Consider the following 24,412-nt stretch of genomic DNA (forward strand, 5'->3'; position numbering starts at 1 on the left):
TCTTTCCTCTCCACCCTATACAAAATGTTCTTCCCCTCACACTGTCCTCTTAATCTGCTTTAACTTCTTCATAACTCTTGTCACTCCCTGGAATTTTCTACGGTTAGTCTGTATTGTCTATACTCCCCACTAGAATATCGTTTCCACAAGAACAGGGGCTCTGGCTTCTTGTTCTCTGCTTATTCCCAGCATCCAGGACAATTCTAGGCATACAAAAAGCAAGCAGTGAATATTCAATGAATAAATGAATGAATGCTTTCCAACCACCTTTAGTCATCTCCCCCACAGAAGTTCTCACAAATCAGCTTTTCTTGATCTTGCTACATTTCATTGACGTACACACAATCCATCAATTTGGTGGGTTCTCCAACACCTAGGAAGCTCCTTATTGACCCTCTGCTTGGATGGACGTCGAGTAGCCACAAATTTGACTTCTGCATGCTTGTCCAAGTGTGCTTGACATCTGCTCCATTCACCTAGAACTTACTTCTGCTAATTCAAATCTATTTCTCCAATAAATAATAGGTTTTAGTGTTGTTTACAGATTTAGTTTAGTTCCAAACCCTTTGTCCCAAGAATGAGGAAAAGTTCAACATGCAAAACTAAACAAAGCAGCTATGCTCCATTCCTGCTCCAAACTCACCCCTCCGCGGCCTCCAGCTCCCAAGGGGCTTCCACAGCTCCCTACTCTTCTGAGATCACACAGCATGAAGACATCTGTCTCCAGGCATATATTATTCCTATCGATCCCTCAATTCAGAAGTCAATAGCAATCAAGTCTCCTAAGCATCATATACTTTGAGCATTTATTACCAATTTACTACTATCAGAATCAGGGGAATATGTCTTAAGGGTATGAATTTATGGAGTTCCACAGTCCCTTTCTTTCGGCAGAAATGTCCCCTGGGTGTAGGTTAGCTATGATCTGCTAATCTTTTCTCAGATTCCACAACATCTACCAAAAGGCTTAAGATGTTTGAATCCAGGCAACATTAAGAAGACAATATCATTAATGAAATAAAAGGAAAGTCCTACATACTCTTTTTTCTGTCATAAAAGTTGTACACAGTCATTATTAAAAAAATTTTTTAATCAAACCATACAGAACTGAGTGAAATCGACACGACCCACTTCACCAGGTTGAGGCACAACTCCAATGACATCTCTTTTATTTTCCCTTTAATTTTTTTAATAATAATTTTTTATTATATTATGTTAGCCACCATCCAGTACATCCCTAGTTTTTGATGTAAAGTTCCATGATTCATTACTTGCATATAACACCCAGTGCACCATGCAATACGTGTCCTCCTTAATATTTTCCCTTTAATTACTTGGGCTCCATGTGTTCTTATAAGCAGGAAGCCCCACACCTCCTTCCCTAGGCTTGCTCTCCTTCTTCCCCTCATTTGGCCAAGAACTCCAGGCATACTCAGGCAGGAATATCAAGCCTCATGCTTCCAAACAGAATACTGTCACCAGTGTCCGCAGGAGGTAGCCGACCTCTCGGCTGATTTTCTCCTGTCGCGGCCACTCAGGACCACGGAAAGTGGTGGTGAAAGTGGTGGTCTATTGCTCTTGCTGAGCAACACTCCTGACAAAGTCACCAGCGTCTCTATATCTTTTCCTTGGCAACGTGCACATTCATCCTTTTCTTTTTTAAGATTTTATTTATTTATTTAAGAGTGAGAGAGAGAGGATTGGGGGCGGGGAGAAGCAGAGGGGAAGGGAGAAAGAGAGAGAGAGACAATCTGAAGCAGACTCTGCCCTGAGCGCAGAGCCCGACACAGGTCTTAATCCCGCGACCATGAGATCCTGACCGGAGCTGAAATCAAGTGTCAGACGCTTAACCCGCTGAGCCACCCAGGTGCCCCTGTGCACATTCATCTTACTCACAGCGCCAAATACTATTGGCAGGGAGGAAAATACTATTCTGAGAGTATCCAAAGATTTTACCAGACTGTCTAAAGGGTTCATGGCGTAAAAATGGTTAAGAACCGCTTGGGGAATGATGATTCTTTTGCTTAAAAAAAAATTAAAGTTCTCTATCTTCAGACATCCATCACATATAATACATAAAAAGTAAAAACCTCTTGCAGTTCTGTTCTTCACCATCTCCCCAAAGCCTGGTGCTCCTCTAGGGTTTCCCTATTAAATTTTGGAATTCTTCCTTGAGCTCTCCAATGACAACTCCTGTGGATTGTACCTCCTCTATATGTCTTGAATCCATACACTTCCTTTCCTCTCCATGGCTCCCACCATAAGCCACCGTTCATCCCCTCGCAGGAGTATTGCACGGCCTCCCAGAAAATCCCCTGCTCCCCACTACTGCCATTCCTGCCCCTGAACTCCTGCCATTTGAGCGGAGACCTGAAGGAGATGAGGGAGCAAGTTAAGCAGATTGTGGGAAATATGGGAGGGGAATTTTGTCCAGACAGAGGGACTAGCAGGTGCAAGGTCCCTGAATGAATGTTTATGTATATGTTCTTTTTTCATAAGATCATAGTATTTGTAACTTATTTTTTATATTCATCTTGATTATCTTCTGGTAATATCATATATAGATCTACCTCTTTACTCCTTTTTTAAAAAGATTTACTTATTTATTTTAAAGAGAGAGAGAGAGAGCAGGGGGAGGGGCAGATCTCATGACCCTGAGATCATATCCTGAGCCAAAACCAAGAGTTGAATGTTTAACCACCAAGCCACCCAGGTGCCCCTACCTCTTTACTCTTAATGTGGCACAATATACCACTGCACATATTTATAATTATCCCACACATAGAGATATTTTAGGTGAACTCTAGTTTTACAACTTTAAAAAAAGATGCCTCCATTATCTCAGCCAGGTGATCAAGGTGGACATCAACAGTGATAAATCATGTTGATAGTATGCACACTTGATTTGTTCAAAATGACACTGTTGTCTTGCTCCAAAAATCCATAACTCCAGGCTAATCATGAAAAAAATCAGGCAAACTCCAATAGAAGGGTATTCTATGAAATACTTGACCAGTACTCCTCAAAAATGTTGAGATAATAAAAAACAGCCAATAAGAGCCTAAGAAGACATGACAAGTCCATGTAATGGGGTGTCCTGGATAGAATCCTAGAATAAAAAAGGACATTAAGTAAAAATTAAAGAAAAAGGTATCTGTATGAGAATACAGATGTTAGCTGAACCTATTGTGGTAGTCACTTCGCAACGTATATAAATCAAACCGTCATGCTGTATGGGATGGGTGGAAGTCTCTGTGATTTGTCCCGCATAACTGACCACCCTGACCTGCACATATACACAGGCAGGGTAAGGAATGTTGTTTGTGAGACTTGTGCTGCGTTAAGTGACCTCAGGATCCTGATGAGTTGACATTAGCTGGACTCCAGGTCAGAACTGGCCTTTCTGGTCTGGACGCCAGAGCTGTAAATCTTGCCTCACATTCCCTCCGGCTCCAGGCTCCAGGCTGGGTTATGCCCTCCCTTCCCTGCCCTCCCCCCCCCCCGCAATGGAATCTGGGACAGGAGGCAAGCACACATAGCCCAGGCTCCTTGAAGTGTAAAGACATGATAACATAGAAATGTAGCTCGCTCCAAACTGCACGTAGGCAAACAAATGCTTAACTTCAGACACCCATCATTTGCCCTATAAATACAGCCCTTGTGGGGATGGTCCATTGGAAGTCTCACCTGAAGGGAGGACGCTCCACCCAGGCCTCTCAGTCAAGACTCCAGCCTGGCTGTCCCCATGGGGCTTCCCCAGCTAATGAAGTTGGATGTTGTAAGTACCTGGTTCTTTTCTTTGGTTTTTTTAAAGATTTTATTTATTTATTTGACAGAGTAAGGACCTGATTTGATGTAACTTTGTCTTATTCTCCTTTACTGCTTACTATTGCTGTCATCTATGTACAGTTCCCTTTCTTTCTATTTCTATTAGATTTTTATAATATCAATAAAGTGTTTTTTCCCCTTCAAAACTGAGAGTATGGCTCCCATGAATCTTCTCCTCAAAGCAATGCTGTATTCCTTAAACTTATATGGCGAATATGTCGATTATTTTTCCAAAAAACTGGAAAAAAACTAAGGAATCAGAATATATTATGGAGTGTTGTTACTAATAATGTATCAATATCAGTTCATTAATTCTTACAAATGTACCATATTAATGTACGATGGTGATAATAAGGGGAACCTGGGTGCAGGGGTCTATCCGTACTATCTTCTCAACTTATCTGTAAATCTAAAACTATTCTAAAAAGTAAAATCAATTAAAAATGCCTCAAAGAGCAGAGTCATATACATCTTTATATATATTTAGAAAAGTATGTTTGAGTTAGAGCATTTTTGCATTTAAACTTCTGATAGATGTTGCCAAACTACCCTAACAATTCACTCTCCCAGTAGCAAGGTATCTTTTTCTCTTAATATGTAGCAGCCACGTTTTCATAGATCTGTGTTGTTATTTTTCATAGCTGCATATTCTCTTCTTTGGATATATCTTAGTTCACTTAACCAATCCCCTATCTGATATTGCCACATACACCTTTGTCCATCTGTACACATGATACTTAGAATTAACTCCTGTAAGTGGCATTGCTGAATTCGCGGCCTTACACACTAAAAAATTTCCATATATATTGTCTAGCTAACCTTCAGCAAAGCTGTACCAGTTTACATTGCCATCAACAAAGTCTGTTTCCTCACACTCTCACTAATGTGACTTTTTCATCTTTCCCAGTCAAACTGGGGGCAAAAAAGTCAGCTCACTTTAATTTGCATTTCTTTGATTGTTCCTGAGTCTGAGGTCTTGTCAAATGCTTATTGGTCCCTTGCATTTCTTCTTTGAATTACCTTTTCATGTCCTTTGCTCATTTATCTACCAAGTTGGTTACTTTTTTCATCATTTATTTGTAAAGGCCCTTTATTCATTAAGAGTAATTTTTTTCTACCACACATGCTTAAGTATTTTCCCCAATTTTTCATTTTAGCTGTTTTTGGTGTCTTGATGCACTCAAACTTGTCAGTCTTTTCTTTATGATTTTGATTCACGCGGATGAAACTTCTTCCCATCAGAGATTATATTTCTATTACTTCAGTGTTTTACCTTTTATATATAAACATTTCATTTTCTGATAATTATTTTAATTATGGTATGAAACAGGAACATATATATATATTATATTATACATACATATTTCAAATGGCTATTAATTAACACAGTACCATACATTGAATAATCTGTATCTTCTCCCACTGACTGGAAATATAGTATCTTTACCATATACTTAATTTATACATATATATTTATGTGTGTGTATATATGTGTGTTTGTGTATATATATGTGTTTGTGTGTGTGTGTGTGTATATATATATATATATAATTTATAGATTTCACTTTATTTATTGATTCCTGGGTCAGTACTACACTATTTAATAACTGTAATTTATAAAATACAGTATGTTTTGATATTGGGTAGGGCAAGTCCCCCATCATTAAACTTCATCTTCAAAACATTCATGGTGATTTTAACTAATTTATTCTCCCAGAGGAATTTTAGTGTGCATTTTTCATCTGTCTTTTTCACACCTCCCACCACAGACTTTGAGGTTTGGATGAAGATTGCATTGTATTTATTGGGGAGGACTATTATATTTATGATATTGAAACTGCTCATATAAGAATATGATATATTTCTCAAATTATTGAAACCATCTTTTATATTCAAAATATTCATGCCTTAGATATTCCTTGTTAAGTGTTTTCCTGAGTATTTTATAGGTTGTTATTGTGGAGAGAGTATTTTTTTTTTCCTGTGCTTTTTTTTTTTAATATTTTATTTATTTGACAGAGGTAGAGACAGCCAGTGAGAGAGGGAACACAAGCAGGGGGAGTGGGAGAGGAAGAAGCAGGCTCCTAGCGGAGGAGCCTGATGTGGGGCTCGATCCCAGAACGCTGGGATCACACCCTGAGCCGAAGGCAGACGCTTAACGACTGCACCACCCAGGCGCCCCTTTTCCTGTGCTTTTTTACCAACTATAGCTAGAGGAAAGAAAAGCTAATGCATAAAAGAGATTGGGCTGGGTGTGTGTGTGTGTGTGTGTGTGTGTGTGTGTGTTTGGTGTTATCCTAAATTTCATCAGGGTTTGTGTTAATGTTATGCCAGCCTGGAGTGCTAGATGTATTTACTGTTGGCTTGCCTGTAACCTCTTTATGCAAATGGCCATGCTGTATATCCTGATTTTTTAAAAAATATTTATCTCATATCTGGATATCTGATCTTTCCATTGGCTTACTATGTCTTTAAGTCAACTATCCTGGGATTCCTAGATATAGATCTAGATTATATCATCTGCAAATAATTTTGCTTTTCTTTTCTGATTGTATGCTTTTTGTTTATTCTTCTTATGGCATTGACTAGAACATTCAGAAGAATGTTAAAAAATAGTAAAAAAAAAAAAAAAAAGATAGATATCCCTAATTTCTAAACTTAACAGAAATAAGTCTAGTCTTGTATTTCACTCAGGTATGATGTGTGTAAGATAACTGTCTTCTCCTAGTTTATGAAGAGTCAATTCTAAGAGTCAGGAACTAATATTTGATTTTATCAAATTTATTTTTCATCTATGTGTTGATTAATATTTCACCCTTAATTTGTGAATGTGTAATAACTGATTTTGTAATATTGAGACATTTTTGCTTTCCCTTGAGCATTCTCAGTTTTGTTCCTAGGCTTCTGACTGATCTAATGCCCTGCTCCCATCTAGTGTTGCATATCTACTTAGGCCAGTGGGTAATACCTGACCAATGCACTTCAATTCCATAAGCTGTCCAGGATCTATTGCATTACGTGACTGGACTTTAAAAAGAGGAGTTGTTTTTTTCTCTTAAGTAATCTCTACACACAACATGGGACTTGAATTCAGGACCCCAAGATCAAGGGTAGCATGCTCCACTGACTAAGCCAGCCAGGTGCTCCTAAAAAGATGAGTTTTTAATTTCAATTACTATATTTTTTCAGTTCTAGAATTTCCATCTGCTTTGTGTGTGTGTGTGTGTGTGTGTGTGTGTGTGTACACGCACATGTGCTCATGTGCTTTATAGTTCTCCACTGAGATTTGGGGTCTTCTTTTCTTTTCTTTTTTTAGAGAGGGAGGGGCAGAGGGAGATGGAGAGAGAGAATCTTAAGCAGGCTGCACACCCAGCTCAGAGCCAGATGCAGGGCTTGATCCCACAATCCTGAGATCATGACTCGAGCCGAAATCAAGAGCTGGTCACTTAACTGACTGAGCCACCCAGGCGCCCCCTTTAATTTTCTTGAGCATACTAAGGTGGTTAATGTCTGTGAGTGGCAACTCCAATATCTAGACCCTCCATAGATCCATTTGTATTTTGTGTTTTTTCCCTCAGTTTTGAGCATGTTGTCTTGTATCCTAAAGGTCCTTGTTACTAACATCAGAGAGTGTATATAAAAAGTTGTAGGGAGGACTTATGTTTAACATAAATCTGGTTGGCGGCTGGAGATACTAGCAATTCCAGATTTCTTTAATTCTGATTGAGACTGTTTAAAGCTGGGCTTCAGGGGCGCCTGGGTGGCTCAGTCCTTAAGCATCTGCCTTCAGCTCAGGGCGTGATCCCGGCGTTCTGGGATCAAACCCCACATCAGACTCCTATGCTGGGAGCCTGCTTCTTCCTCTCCCACTCCCCCTGCTTGTGTTCCCTCTCTCACTGGCTGTCTCTCTCTCTGTCAAATAAATAAACAAAAATCTTAAAAAAATAAAAAATAAAAAATAAAGCTGGGCTTCAGTGTTTAGGAGGGCCAGTCTATTTCTGGTTTCCTCTAGGGTATAGCCCTTCCAGATCACAGCCCAAAGGCTGGAGGGTTTACCAAGGCCTCCTGGTTTGATGGGACTTGAATACCATTTTTGTCTTCCTAACCTTAGGAGTCTCTCAGAATCTCTACTCAGTTTTTGTCCTTTGACTCTTCTTCTAGAATTGGCAGGTGTCACTAGGAAAAAGCAGTCCTAAATAGGCTCACATTTCTCTCTATGCTTCCATCTTCTCCAAAGAAATAGGGAGAGAGTGAAAGAAGGAGGGAGAAGGAGAAGGAGAGAGATTTTTTTTTTCTTGAGATTTTTCTAGTTCTCATCAGGAGTTTTATACCAGGTTATACTGGGTTTATTATCTAGTTCATCATTATTGTTTACTCCCTGTTTTAAATATGTTTTACATACATACTCACATCCTCTCCCATTTTCCCTCTCTTCCTTTTAAACTTTTTTTTCTTCTACTCATTACTATTATTGCAAAATGAAGCTTCAGGATAAAGCCATACTCTTTATCAGTACCACTCATTTTTGCCCTTCCTATAGGATGAGGCTTAATGCTCCATTTTCATTCTGATTGTGTTAAGCCATAAATGTTAGAAAGAAAAAAAGTCCAGACTTAACGTTTCTATGTCTTTCTCCCAAAAAGATAAACAGTTTGTAATGCTTTTACTTGCCCCTTCTCTACTACACTTCTCCCCACATTTGTACTGTGCCATTTCCCATGTTTTTCCTTCTAAAAATTTGGATCTAAAATCATAGGCTCTATTTTTTTTTACATTATTCTTCTCCTATTAAAAAAAAAAACCTTTTAAATGACTACATTAAACTCTTCAATCACAACTTAAACAATTACTTAGATTTAATTATAATTTTTACTAGTTTTATTGCTCATCACCATTTCTTACAGACTGTGTTTTTTTCTTTTTTTCTTGACAATATTTTTTTCCAGCTCACATTAATTTGACTGAAATAACTTCTTCAAGTACATTTTTCCTAAAGGAGACATAAGTTCTTGCATATTTAACGTTGCCTTTTCTTCCCCCATTATGTGAATGATGGTTTAGCTGGGTATAGAATTCTAGGGATAAAATCATTCCCCTCATAATCTTATGAAAATATTGATTTGTTGTTTGTACATGATATTACAGATTAGAAATCCAATACCAATCAGATTCACTTTACCTTGCATGGAACTCCCTCCCAGATATTAACATAGCTCCTACCCTCTCTTCCTTCAAATCTTTGTTCAAATTCAGCCTGCTCAGTGAGGATTTCTCTTACCAACTCTTTAAACTGCAATCTTCATACTCTCATCCCTCTTTATTTTCTTCTGTAACACTTCACCTCTTAACATACCATATAACTTATTAATTTTGTTTAGTCTTTGTCTCCTTCCACCAAAATATAAGCTTCAACAGGGTGGAGATTGCTTTCTTCCTTTTAGTTTTATACTACCTTGAACACTGAAGCCTGGCTGTAAATGTCAGCATCAGGAGGTTGGATTTTTTAGTTGTCAGGGATGCCTCTAATTAATCGCCAATTCCTAAAACTTTCAAAGGGTGTGTAAACAGGGGAAATGTAAAGGGAATCAATTTCCAACTTCCAGAGACACTCTTTCCCAAAACTGGTATGCCAGAGAATGTGCCTGTGTTCACACCAGCCCTTCTCCCACTTTTAGAATAAAGACACACCTCTCACCCACTTCAAGCCTTACAGTGGAGCATTTCTTTGAGTGTGAAAACCTCCAGGGGGCTGAACAAAGAGTAGATTACTCTAATGATTAATCAGATCATAATAAACCCTTAAGCTTCTTGTCTTTCCCAGTCTTGTACACATTTCTGTTAAGAGGAAAACATTGTGCTATAAAGAGAGTAGTTTGACCTAAGGATTCTGCTATGTAGTAGTATGGTAATGGGAAAAATGAAAATTCTCATGTAAGGACTTTGCCTCTTCCATTTCATATCTATTGACAAGAAAAGGAAAAATAAAAAAGCATTATTCTGGAAGAGTTCCATGAAAGCAAAGCAAAAAAAAAAATAATAAGATATATTTTGCCCTTAAAAAATGAAGACTACCCCCCCATATTTAAACATAAATAATTCTTTTCAGATATTCTAATATTCTTTTCTAGGATCTGTAGTTATTTATCAAGAAAAGCACCTCAAAAATGTCAAAGCTGGATAGATGAGTATATTAGTTATCTATTAGTGCACAACAGATTATAACAAACTTAGCAGCTTAAGACAACACACATTTATTATTTCACAGTTTCTGTGGGTTAAGAGTCTGGTCAGAGTTTAGCTGAGTCTTCCATGCGGGGTCTCATAAGGCTGCAATCAGAGTTAGTTAGGCTGACTTCTCACCTGAAGATTTGACTGGAGAAAGATCCACTCCTAATTCACTGAGGTTATTGACAGAATTCACTTGTTGGAGATGAGGACTGAGGGCTTTGGCTTCTTGCTGACTGTGCACTTCTAGCAGTCTTTAGCTTGTGCTCTCGAGACCACAATCAGCTCCTAAAGTCCACCCACAGTCCCTTGCCACATAAACTTCCTCGATATGGCCAGTTACTTCCTCAAACCAGCAAGGAGAGTTTCTAAAGTGTTTCCTAGCAAGACAGATTCCTACATAACATTACACAGTCACAGAATCGATTCCCATCACCTTTGCCATATTCTGTTGGTTAGAACTGAAGGGAAGGGATTACAGAAAGGTGTGAATGCCAGGTGGCAAGGTTCATGGAGAATCACCTTAGACACTATCTACCACAGTAACTGATTCTTCACATAACTAAAATGTTTTCTTGAATTACCAAGAATTTAAAGACTCAGTGGGTAAAAATTACCTGTAAAATTTAATACTGTTTTAGAATTGGTGCAGTATAGAGTTATAACCTATTTTTTATCATATTATACAATGTATATTTCTTTCAATTACAATCTTGATCTTACTTCATCTCAAAATGCTTACCATTTTCTATTTTTTGTTTTAAAAAATAAATGTTAGCTGCTGAGCTGATTATTTTTAATATACTATTTATATTTCTTTTTCTTTAGATATATAGGAAGCTTGGTCATTATGTCTAACAAAATTAATGGAGTTAATTCTAATTTTATATATGACTCTAATTTAGTTACTTATTTAGTAACTTATTTAGTACTTATTTAGTTACCAAAAGCTGAATACCAGCATCTGAGCGTACTTTTTATCATACTCTCTATCTCACAAATGAGTAATATTTTAAGCTACAAATCACACTGTACCATTATAAATTAAGTAATGAGAACTAGCCTTTTGATTTATTACCTATTTATAACTTGTTATAACATTGATGAATTAACCATGTTAGACCTACATCATTTAAACCTTGATGGCTCTTAGTAATCTATCTTAAAAAATATGTTCCCTAACCATTTCCCAGTGATTTCTATGCTGTTTTTTAAAATGCACAACACATATATTTAAGTTGAAAAATGAGGTCAGACTTTTTCTGATAGACAGTAAGTCTGATGGAGCTGATCGAACTAACAAAGGTGACAGGTTTGCCAATTAGACCCTTCTACTATCCAAATAAGGAAAATTTTCAGTTCCAAGATTTAGATAAAAGTATGTTTAAATGATGTGCTTAGATAACAGCATTTTAGAAAAACGTGTTGTATTGGCACAGGTATAGAAAATAAATGACATTTCAATTTCCCTTCTCCCTGGGTATACTGAGTTACTTAAGGTTTCTCAAAGTCAAAGAGTAATAAGTATAATTAATAATCACTTGTTAAGTTTTGGTAAAGCCTTTCTGACATATTTCCCAGAAATTTGGGAAACCGAATGTATCTGATGACTGGGCAACAAGTCATTTTGCAAGTTGTGTACTTTCCAATTCATTTCATTAGCCCATTTGAAAGATGATCTAATTAAATTGTCAGGTAATAGATGAATTAAAATAATTGTTTATTATCATTATTTTGGCACGTAATTCAGAAGGACCTCAAAGGGTTGGATGGAGTTGTTATTGCTTAACTCCTTCCATTATTGCTACCTATTTATAATAATATTATAATATAACATAATAATATATTAATAATATATAACATGTAATAATAGGCAATAAATATAATAATATATAAATAGTATTTCTTAGCACAGGTATCTGTAAAAATGAAAAAGTGATAGAATTAATACAAAATTCTGTCTCATTCCAACAGTAAGTAATAATCATTCCCAGGTTCATGAACTAATTGTAGGGAAAAACCCAGTTACTCATTGGGAACTGGATTTCCAATAAAAATTTTATGTTTTGTATTTATTGATTATTTATCCAAATTTATTATCTTTCTGTTGTTTTTTATGTACTGATAATGGTTATAATAACTCAACACAAAAGATAAATGTATTAACCCTCAGAACCTTATGGTTACTGTCAAGAAGACAATTTTAAATTATGGGGTTTATTTTATTTGTGTTTTTGTGGGGGTTTTTTGCAGAGAAATAGGACAGAGTAAATAATAAAAGACTTCCTTGCTTAAAAATGTATCCAGGGTTAAATTCTGTAGGAGAATTAAAATGGAAATGTGAGTTCAAGGAAGAAAAAGGAAATATGGGACAATTCCAACCATTTTAAATGATACTGCTCATAAATATGCAAAGACATAGTAGCGGATATCAAGTCATTATAGTATTTAGATTCCTCTGGAAGCTTCTAAGAGAGTAATGAAGCAGAGTTATTTTAAAATGTTAACGTGTTACAAAATGCCAGAAATTACAATTTTCACCATTATTAAAACTAACAGTGAAAAATTTCAGATGCTAACTAAATGTGTAAGGGGATTCCTAGTCTTAAATGTGAGGGGATTCATAGTTTTTCAAAATTGATTTGCAAGTTTTTTAAGCTAAAACATGAAGACTTCTGCTCTCTACAGCCACTAAGGGCTGAAAATGGTGGCTGTGCCCCAACCCCAGAAGGCCTCTCTGGCGCAGGCACCTTGATGTCATGCTACTGGCACCCACCAAGTTTGAAAATCTGTTGACCACCCCTCGTGCAATTGCCAGGCTGACTGCAAAAAGGAACAGGTCACCTGCAGCCACTTTCCTCTTTGCCATTCAGAGTGGGGTGTCTGCTCCTTCCCTGTTTAGTAACTCATGCTACTCAACTGGAGCCAGTGGCACCTGGGGACTCTTGCAAGAGCAGGACACGGTCTAGATCCCGGAAGAAATGGTCTCCCAAAGCAGGTACCAACAGCTCAGACAGGGCAGGGTCAAGATAAGACTCCATTTACTAGAACCTGGGTGAAAGGCAAGGACTTTATTTCAGGGAACATGAAAGCGATTTATCATTAGAACTAGAGACATAAGATCAAGGTGACTTGATGTGAAACAGGCACGATAAGCGCCTAGGTCTTCTGAAACTCCACCTGGCTAAGAGCAGAATTTTCCCCCAGCACCAGGGGAAGCAGAAAGCCTACAAACAACAGTGAGAGACCCTCAGCTGACTAAATGGTCCAAAGGCATTCAAACCCAAGACCTCCTGACTCCAAAACATACTGTAAATTGTGGGTGGTGTCCCCTACAAAGATATGTTCAAGTCCTAACGCTGGGCACCGTGAATATTATCCTACTTGGAAATAGAGTCTTTGCAGATTTAAATCAGATAAAATTACGATGAGGTCGTACCAAATTAGGGTGGGACCTAATCAATCACTGGTGTCCTTCTGATACAGACACACATAGAGGGCAGACGGCCATGTAAAGACAGGCGGAAACCGGAGTGAGGCAGCTAAAAGCCAAGAAACACCAAGGATTGGTGGCAAATGCCAGAAGCTAGGAAGAAGCAAGGAAGGGTTCTTTAGAGACTTCAGAAGGATCGTGGCCCAAGTAACTCCTTGATTTCAGACTTTTAGACTCCAGAACTGTGAGAAAATGAATTTCTGTTGTTTTAGAGTACCCAGTTTGTGATAATTTATGACAATAGTCCTAGAAAACTAATACACCTCCCTATTGAGAAGTTATTTAAAAAAAAAATCTCAGGAAATCTGCCACTCATCTAGTATTTGCTTTTATTCAAGTTACCAGCCTTTCTAAAATTCGATTCAGTTCAGCTAAACATTTATTCACTGCATACTGCTTGTGGCGGCACAATATGTGTTTGCATGTTTTTACGGTGGTGAGAAAGACAAGACACAGGCAGCTCCTGACCCCAGGGAGCGTTCAGTCTAGAGAGAAAAAGGCTGGAGGTTAAATAAGAAATTAAAAAAACGAAAGGATGATTTCATGTTCTTTCAGTGTTATGCTTGGTCATTGTTTATCAGGCCTGCCCAAGGATTGTTTGATTACCTAGAATTTACCTTGTTTGACTTTCCTATTTGCTGTTTGATTAAAGCTTCCAAAACTACAAGTTACATATTAATACGTAGATTTCTGTTCAGTAGAAAAAAATTACACCGAAGGCTACAATTTTATTGTCTGTAGTACATTAACAATCTTTTTTTTCCAATAACAGATTTTTAAAAATTGAGATATAATTGACATATAACATCGTGTAAGTTTAAGGTGTACAGTATACTAATTTGATACATTTATACTGCAATATGATTGCCATTGTAATGGTAGCTAATACCTCTGTCACATCACATAAGTATATTTCTTCTAGTGATGGAAACAACTAATATCTAGTATCAAGTTTAATGTTTATAATACAGTTTTTTGTATGCATTCACTGTACTATGTATTAGATCTCCAGGACTTATTTCTACTAGTTGCAAATATGTACTCTTAAACAACATCTCTCCCATCCCCCACCCCCTAGCTCCTGATAGCCATCATTTCACTGGTTTTTTTCAGTTCAGTTCTTTTTAGATTCCACATAGAAGAGATAGCGTAAGGTATTTGTCTTTCTCTGCCTGACTTACTTAAAAAAAAAATCTTTCTTTATGGGCTACACAAACCCTTCTTCCTCAAATGTTCTTAGAAAACAACTTTGCCATCTTCCTAGTTTCTTCATTTGTCATTATTCCCAGTTTCTTCATGCGTCGTTAACGAGTTGAATATATTTTTAACACATGTTGACTTTATTTTCATATAAAAGTCATGTGTTTAACTTTGAAAATTGGACTTTGACATAAAGCTATTGCAAAGCTTAAATGATAAAGAAGATTAATATGGATCCTGGAATGTGGTAGGTGTTGAATGAGTGTGAGCTCTCCCTTAGCAACTGAGAAAAGACTGGGAGATTCAAGAGAAGCAATCTCTTAGGGACTCTCTTCCTTGCCAAGGGACCAGGGTACACCAAAGCAGTTGTGTTATACACTCATTCTTTCCTTTATTCTCTTCCTACCTCCTTCTCCCTCTTGTTCTTGTCTGGTTCTAAGGCAGACATCTTAACTGACAGTTTTTAAAACTTCTTGAATTCCTCTGTGTTGAGGAGCTGAAACCTTTAATCGTATCACTTCTTTCTTCCACTCCGGAGCTTTAGCTTGCTTTTGGCCTCTTTGCTACCTCAGCAGTTCACTCCTGGTCCAGCCAACCCACTTCCAAGGCTTCTTATTGGTCTTCTGCAGTGACCCCTTGATTACAAGAAGTCTCCTTTTATTGGCATTATTTTTTTTTTAAAGAAAGAACATGCTTAACAAAGAGTGGGGGTGGAGGGAGGGGCAGAGAGGGAGAGAGAGAGAATCTTCAGCAGGCTCCATGCCCAGTGCCAAGCGCAACAGGGCTCCACCTGAAGACCCTGAGATCGTGACCTGAGTCGAAATCAAGAGTTGGACGCCTAACTGACTGAGCCAGCCAGGCGGCCCATATTTAGCATTCTTTTTCTTAATCTCTTAGACAAAGCTTTGTTTAAAGTTACAGGGCAAAATTTATGCTAAATCCAGAATGTTGGTAAATTTGAAAACAAGTCTTGGCAATCTTTGCTGCAGTGCAAAAGCAGCAAAATCTAAGCGGGATTTCTGGGGGAGAAACAATTAAGTGAAGGGACCATGCTCAACAAGTTACCCTTGACCTCAGCGGGACACCATCACTCCTGAACTTGTAAAGAACACCTACGCAGTAACAATCTTCTAAAAATGGTGCCATTTTTCAGAAGTTAATATGACCTGAAACAGCGATGAATTCAAGCATTTACAGGTCAGAATAAGAAGCATACAATGTATGCTTTCTGCACAGATTGAAGTGGCTGGAGAGGAGACGGGAAAGAATCAAGCCACGTAAGAAACTAGAACCTGTGGAACTTCTTACCTTTACCCATCCAACTGGAGTCTTTCTTTTACATAAGCGTACAACCAAAAAGTTTGCTTCGTAGTAAGGAGGAGAGATAGGGATAACACCTCGGGAAAGATTATAGTAGTCACAGGGAAATGGGGGAGTAGATTTTGTTATTATATGTTGGTGACTTTTAGAAAGGCTGTTTCAAAGGTGCTGATACCATTTGGAAGCAGTAACAGATTTTTTTTGCCCAGTAAAATATTAAGAACTTACTTTGCTGAGACTGACGTTTGTCCTTTAATCCCTAAAGGGGCTGATTTTTTTCATGAGCTCATTTGATTACTGCCGGCAGCAATAGCTCTTATTAAGCCCTTGCTGCACACTCATGACTGGGACGCTGTACGAGAATTTATGGTGGTAATTTTTAGAGCAGCACTATAAAGTAGGTACTGTTATCTTCACAAACCCAGGCATAGAGAGGTTAAGTGGCACAGCTAGTCGGTGGCCAAGCCTGACTGGGACCCCAGAAGTCAGCCTCCCAGCCCACTTGTGAAAAAAAAAAAAAAAAAAAACAAACTTCTTAAAGGAACTTCTTACCTTTGAGAACAAGAAACAGGAGGGCCAGGTGTTTGGGAGGAGCCTGGTGACTCGGGGTGAAAGGATAACAGAGCGAGACACTACGTGAGGCAGAGATCATTCATTTGTTTATCCACCATTTGCACAGAAGACAAATTGTATTTCTTTCGGAAATTTAGTAACATGTGTTTTCCAAATGCCTTTCAAAGTAAAATTTACAGGGCCATATCTAATACTTCGTGGCAGTAAACGTTAGTTTTATTTTTTCTCTTATCTTCGGCATATTATTCTGTCCTTGATGTCCTGATTTTTTAAATAGATTAATTCCATTTGTAAGATACTGGATGAAAGCGTGTACCTGAACGCGAGGCATAATAAAATTGGACCACGGTGATTGCTGCCACCCTGTGGGAAAAGGAAAGAAAGTCAAGATACTCCCTAAGCTTCCTCTGATTTAGACATTCACGTGTCATTCATCCTTTGGTTCAACAGTTACACTGCACCACGCCCTGGCTAGTCTCTGCGGATATAGGACAAGTAAGACACAGTCTGTGCCCCCAAGGTATGTGGAATGCAGTCGTCCAGATACCACGTGCTGTTAAAATATGCCCCAGGGGAAAGCACTCTTATTGTGTAGGGGTAGTGGAGAAGCCCAAAGACCTTCCTTAGGAGGTATAATCCACAGATTCATAGATAGCCAGGCTGACTCTATTCAGTGTGACTTTCTATTATGAAAATAATTTCCTAAGCAGGGTTTTCTCTGCGCATTCCTGCTGGTTCTTTCCCATTAGCAGAAAAGGAGATAAAGCAAGATGGAATGCCGACCAGCCTCAGAACCTCAGAGAGTATGTGGATTACCTTTCCTTTGCCTCTCCAGAGACAACCTCCACCCACCTTCATCCTGCTGCTTTTTTCCCACAAGGCTGACCCGCGTTCTGCCTCTATGCCCCCTCATGCACACTGACTTCTGGTTCCATTCAGAGCATAGGGGTGGTGAGGAAGTATTGGCAGGAGAGCTGCAAAAGGGAAGACGGATTAGATCATGGTATTTATGCCTGGTTTCCTTCTCATCCAGAAAGAGAGCCCGCAGTGAGAGATCTCAATTTATCCCCCCCTTTCAGACCCCACTGTTACCAGCCCCATGGTGCTACACTAATTCTTGTGGTTTTCCTATATTCTGCCCACACCTTTGTAAAGAATCCCTTCGAATCATCCTAATTTGAACATGTCATTGATTTCCTTCTTCCTTGACTGATAGAGAAAAAATTAATAAATATATGATTGAATGTATGAATTTTATGTAAACAAATGATTGAATTCAATAACCGAATGAGCATATGAGTAAATGAATGAGTGAGTGTTAGGATGAATGTGAATGAATGTGTGAGAACTGAATGCAGACGTTTGGAATATATTAATATTTCATGCATGAATAAATGTATAATGACTAAGCAAATGCAAATGAATGAGACCCATGTGAAAACATGAATGGAAGCATAAATGAAGAATGAATTCATAAAGACATGAGATAATTTTTAAACCATCTGAATGCCTGACTTCACCATCTCCCCAGGGGCCCATCTACTAGAACAAATGAAAAGAAAAGGAATAATGAGCTTCTTTCTAAATCAGGGGTATTATATGAAAACATAGTTTAGAGAGAGGCACTCGGGGATTAGGTTAGGGGAAAAAAATCAATAAAAACGCAAGTTAACTTCAAAGGAACAGGGAAGACAGTAGAGGTAGAAGTTTCCTTAGAGAGGCAGAAAACAAAGATGGAATAGAGTAGAAGGAATAAGTTCCCTTTCTCTAGAAGAAATCAACAATGGTTCACAAACTAAGAGACAAGGAGCCATGAGATAGGAACCCAGCCAGTAAATATTGCCATGAGGATCAATTAAGCCATGGGTGGGAGAGACTGGGAAGCATTTAATTGCCACATTTGAATGTCAAGGGAAATATTGGCCAATGAAATATTTTTTCTTAAGACTCAGATATCACCCATTAAACTACTCGTTCGTGTTGCAAAAATCTCTTTCCAAAGGATCATGGTCATTAGTATAAGGTCCCAGATCTAACTCACTTGTTGTGAACATGTGACCCTGGTCAAGACTCGGAACTTAAACATTCAGGGGATGGAATTAGAAACAATTTAAAAGTCATAAAACACCAAGTGGTAATCTGAGCTCATGTTTCTTAACTTCCCTTTTCCCCAAGTTTAAACATTTACTTAATAATTTAAAAAGATAATAGAACACATCCATATTTATAAGCGTAGTCCAAGCAGGATACCATTTTCACGCTAGAAAACTTACGTGAATTCTGAAAAGTATAGAAACTACCATTCGGGAGAATGGTCATGACTTTTGCTCTGGAAATCTCATTTCTGAAGAAAAGAATCACACCAATATAAAAACATGCACAGACAAGAATGTTTATTGCAGCACTGTTTATATAAGTATTTTAAAAACATTGACAAACCATGAAAGACTATGGACTCCAGGAAACAAACTGAGGATTTCAGAGGGGAGGGGGTGGGGGGATAGGTTAGCCTAGTGATGGGTATTAAGGAGGACATTGCATGGAGCACTGGGTGTTATACGCAAACAAGGAATCATGGAACACTGCACCAAAAACTAATGATGTACTGTATGGTGACTAACATATCATAATAAATTTTTTTTTAAAAACCATAAATGTCCATTATTAGGAGACTATAAAGCAATAGCTAATAATAGGTAACACTTGGCAAGCATTGATCTAAGTATATATTAACTCATTTAATCCTCATATGAATCTTAAGAAATAAGTACCATTATTATAACCATTTTAAAGATAAGGTAACTGAGCTACAAAGAGTTCAATTTACTTTCACAAAGCTAGAAACTGACGGAATGAACATTTGAACTGAGGCAATCTGGTGCAATATCAAAGCTCATAAAACCACGCCATCGCCTATATATAACCAAAATTTTCATATAAATTTATCTTCATTGGCAAGATACCTATAGAGCACTGATCTAAAAAAGTGGGTTCCAGAACGGCACATGTAGTCAGATCCCATGCATATAAAATTATAAACACAAGTGCAAAGAGATACCTGAATGAATGGTCACCAAAACGGTAATTTTTTATAATTAGTACGTGTCATTTTAACAAACATGATAAAGCTAATGTCACAAAATTAAGCAACATCTTAGTTGGATATTCATCTGCCTCACGCCTAGGAACACCATGCTTTTTCAGCCGTTGCCATTGATAAGCAGGTTGAGGCCCCCTGACTGCCATACTGGCCTTGCTGCAGCAAGTAAACCATTTGCCTGTGGCGGTTAAGTGCTGTCTCCTAGCCCCTGCCCATTCTAGAATCCCAACATCCCCACTGATGTCAAGAAGTTCCATTTCAGGGGCGCCTGTCTGGCTCGGTAGAGTGAGTGACTCTTCATCTCCAGCTTGCAGGGAGCAGCGATTACCACGTTTTTGCTTAAATATCAGTGGCCTCTCTTCAGTGCATTTCTTATTATCTTAGTAAAGGGAGTGCCTAGCCCTCCTGGGGAGCACGGGTCAATTATAAGTTCTTAGACCTTGCATAAGAAGTCCATTCTAATATTCTTACACCAAGAACCAACTCAATACCACGATGAGGAAGTTCTGGAAACTCTACTTCATTTACCATGGGCTTTCATCATGATCACGTTTGCATCATCACAGAAAACCCTTAGAACCAATTGCAATGTCTCTGCTGGACATTAAGTCCTGAGTCACCAGTGAGTCTTCCCTCTTTAGCATATTGGACACTCTTTCCACTGCAATAACCCTTCAAGTTCCACTCACATATCTTTTTCTCACCTCCTTCCTGATTATATTACTAAAGTTCTGCAGTCCCTTTGATGTAGAAACTATTTATTAGCACAGCGTTCATATTTTACTTCTAAAGCTGGGTGTAGAGCAGACTCTGGTTAAGCCTGAAGGGTAGTGGAGGAGGACCTTGAAGAAAGCCCATAGCATCTTGTGAGGTACATGCCTTACGTAAGGTCTCTTATGCAGACTCTTCAGGCAAGAGGAGACTTTTCTTTGGAGGAAAGAGCTCTCTCTGAGAGCAAGTATGGCTCAGGCAAATCTGAGGTTTAAGATTCCCAGACCCATGCACCAAAATGTCCCTATCCCAGGTCTCAGCGGCCCTTACTATCCCTATTGGAGGCCTGATTTGACGCAGGAGGGCTCTGGAAGCTGTGCACTAGTCTCCTTTGCAGCTCTGCCATTCTCGTAATCAGATCCAAGCCTGATTTTCGGGAGTCTGCAGATGGGTCTACTTTTGAGTTGCCATTGAGGCCTTCTGGCTTTCAGAGCATTCTTTAGGTTGGCAATTACCTAACATAAGCCTCTTATTTTCTTTTTCTAAGGCCTCCCGTATGGTTATAAGGGAGTATCCCATTGTACAATCCTAAAAATTATCAATGACTCCATACTGATTTAGAGAAGCAGGAAGTCGGTCTCCCAACACCTTGCCCTCCATCTGCACCCAAGCCCAATTAATTATAGAGGAAAGCCTTAGAAATATGCTGGTATATGCCAAGGGTTATTACTATCCCACTTACCACCAGTGATCGAGTCCTTACCACTTTCAGGTAGACAGTAATCTAACTCTTTGTTTTTTTAAGATTTATTTATTTGAGAGTGAGAGCGAGAGAGGGCAAGTGGTGGGAGGGGCAGAGGGAGAGGGAGAGAGAGCCAGAGAAGGAGATTCCCTGCTTAGCACGGAGCCGAACATGAGACTCAATTCCAAGACCCTGAGATCATGACCCAAGCTGAAACCAAGAGTTGGAAGCTTAACCAATTGAGCCACCCAGGCGCCCCAACAGTAATCCAGCTCTTAAATCCCAGCCTATAGGTCTTTTCTCTTCCCCAGCTTGGATTTCTTGGTTAAAGCCCACTCTTGACTGCCATGTGAAGTATTCCCAAGCCAAACCTCTGAGCTTTTGGAAGCATGAGTGGGTAGGTATCAGACAAATGATCCTGGACATTTTACATATGCTCTCATTCAAACTCTCAGCCCCATTGGCTACAGCAGGATGGGGATATCTGCCTCCTGAGGACATGTACAGGTAATTCATATATGATAAAAGGTGAATGGCCAGGAAGTTTATAAAAGATGCTCACTTTCACTAGTAGTTAGGAAAATAAAAAAAAATATAACAATGAAATGTAAAATTTTCACCCTTAAAAATGGAAAGCCTGGAAAACATTGCTAAAATTCAGCATTGGTAAAAATGTAGCTAAGGGGCTGTCACATAGCATTGATGAGCACATCAATCATCTGTATCATTGATCATGCCTTATCAGTCATGAGACGTGAGTTTTGGAGATACAACATTTTTGGAAACCAATTTAGTAGGGTCTGTCAAAATTTTATATGCCCGTATCTTTTGATCCAATGATGATACTTCTAGAGATATATTCTACAAAAGTATAAGCAAATATAAGATATACATATTTATTCACAAAATGATGCTTATTGCAGCATTGTTCTAAGACCAAAATATCAGAAGCACCCTGACAATCCATCAGCAAGAGAATGCTTAAATAATTTATGGAATATCCGTACTAAGCAACCAGCAGACAGAGTTAAATATACTGAAGTGGAAAGGTGCTGATGAAATGTCAAATAATGAACAAGACGTAGATCATAGTTCTATTTATGTAAAATCACTACACATACTTATAATATCATAAAAAAGCTTAAAGGATACATACTGAGTCACAAATAGTACTTATCACTGGGGAAACAAGTGGGACTGGAGAGGGTAACATTGAAGGAGACTCTTACTTTTCCTATACATATTTCTGTGTTGGTTGAATTTTTATTATGTGTAAGTATTATCATATAATTTTTAAAAATGTAACCTGTGCTCACTTTCCTTGCAAGATTGTAAGATTGTACTAAGGAATCTAATAATATGTATCTGAATCTGGTACGGAAAATAGGGAATTCATTATATTGGCCAATACTAGCAGTCTGCTGTTGAATTTTCAACTCGTTCCATCATTAATAACCCAACACTTATTTATGTTAAAAGAGCATTGCATTCTTTTGTTTTCTAGTGCGAACAAAACAAAAGATTGCACGTGATATGTTCATTTCTTTCAACCAATGCTTACCGAATGCCTTCTGTGCGCGAGGCACTGTGCTAGGGTTTGGGCGAACATGGCCCCTGCCCTACACTAGTGAGACTGAAGATTGTAATGAATAAACAAGCAAAAAGGTAAATAATAGCAAAACAAAATACATCTTTATATATGACAAATGTCATAAAAGAAAAAAAGAGTATTGTAAAGAATGAATTGTAGAGGACAGAATGGAGGCAGGGTTAGAAAGATCGAATGATTCCAAAGTTTGTGTTCTCTCTACTTTTAAGGGAGGAAAAATATTTTTCCTTCTCCCTTCTAAGTTCTTGGCCAAGACCCCCTGTAATAAAAAGTATGAGACTCATAAGGCAGTATATATATGTACTATATATATACGTGTGTGTGTGTGTGTGTGTGTGTGTGTGTGTATAGAGAGAGAGAGAGGGAGCACCAAGCTAATAGGCATGTCCACGTCTGAAAGGCAAAAATGAAAATGAAGAGCCTCATCTTGACATCGTGGAGGAGGCTTTCCCATCCAGGCCTGGGGGTGGGGGGGATATAGAGGTGGTCACCCTCACCTTCAGATGTGAAGAGTCAGCTCTGGCTGGCGGCCTCTCTTCCTCTTTTGACCTTCATCTCAAAGAGAAGTGAGGGCAACTCCTGAAGCCCCACGGGCGTTCCAGATGCATGTCGCGGCTTATGGGAGGTGTGGCCCGGGAGTGGCGCCCGGCCAGGGCGAGAACCCTGTGTAGCCCTCAGGATCATTTGCAGACCTGGAGCAGATGGAGGAGATGCTGGATCATGAAACACAGACCTGAGTTCAAAGGCCTCTGTGTGGTTCGGGTTTCACCTGGACTGCCATCAGTCTGAGAACTCAAGAAAAGACATTAAGGGACAAATAATGGGTCTCTCCCAGAGGCTTTCTTTCAGACTAAGGAAGAAATCCTGGAAAAGAAGCCTCATATCCTCTATAGGTCTGCTTGCTTTGTCCACAGCTAGGAATCTGGATGGTGAAAGGAAATGTAACATCTCCCTCTGGAAAAAGTAGGCCTGGCTTTACCACTTTTTAAAAAAGATTTTATTTGAGAGAGAGTGAGCGGGAGAGAGAGATATCACAGGCAGTGGAGAGAGGCAGAGGAAGAGGGAGAAGCAGACTCCCCGCTGAGCAGGGATCCTGACGTGGGACTCGATCCCAGGACCCTGGGATCATAACCTGAGCCAAAGGCAGACACTTAACTGACTGAGCCACCCAGGCATCCTTGGCTATACCATTTCTGCTCAAAGAATCTATTTTTCTCTTTGACAGGAAATGGGGATGCTGATTGGATGTCACTTTGTCTTCACTCATGGATCATCAGCATCACAATTTCTCTTTAGAGGATTGGTACTGGGCCAACAACTTCTCTTGTTTTGCTAACACAGCCCCGCAGGTGCTAGGCTTGTTATCACATGGCATGGCTCTCAGTGTGCACAAAGTTGAAGTCATGGACTGGGATCCCTGGGCCTTTGGGATATGGATTTTGAGGACTTGATGTTGGACATCCAATGTGAGTCCTGGAATGCAGATGGTAGGGAGATTGTTACAGAGAACCCTACCACCGCCATCTTTTCCTCGTGACTCAGGGCGAAATTCACGGAGCTACCAATCAAGGGAGAGATATAAGCCATGTAATACTAAAGATGATGATGGTG

The sequence above is a fragment of the Ursus arctos genome, unplaced genomic scaffold (genome assembly GCF_023065955.2).
Source record: "Ursus arctos isolate Adak ecotype North America unplaced genomic scaffold, UrsArc2.0 scaffold_20, whole genome shotgun sequence".
NCBI lineage: Eukaryota > Metazoa > Chordata > Mammalia > Carnivora > Ursidae > Ursus > Ursus arctos.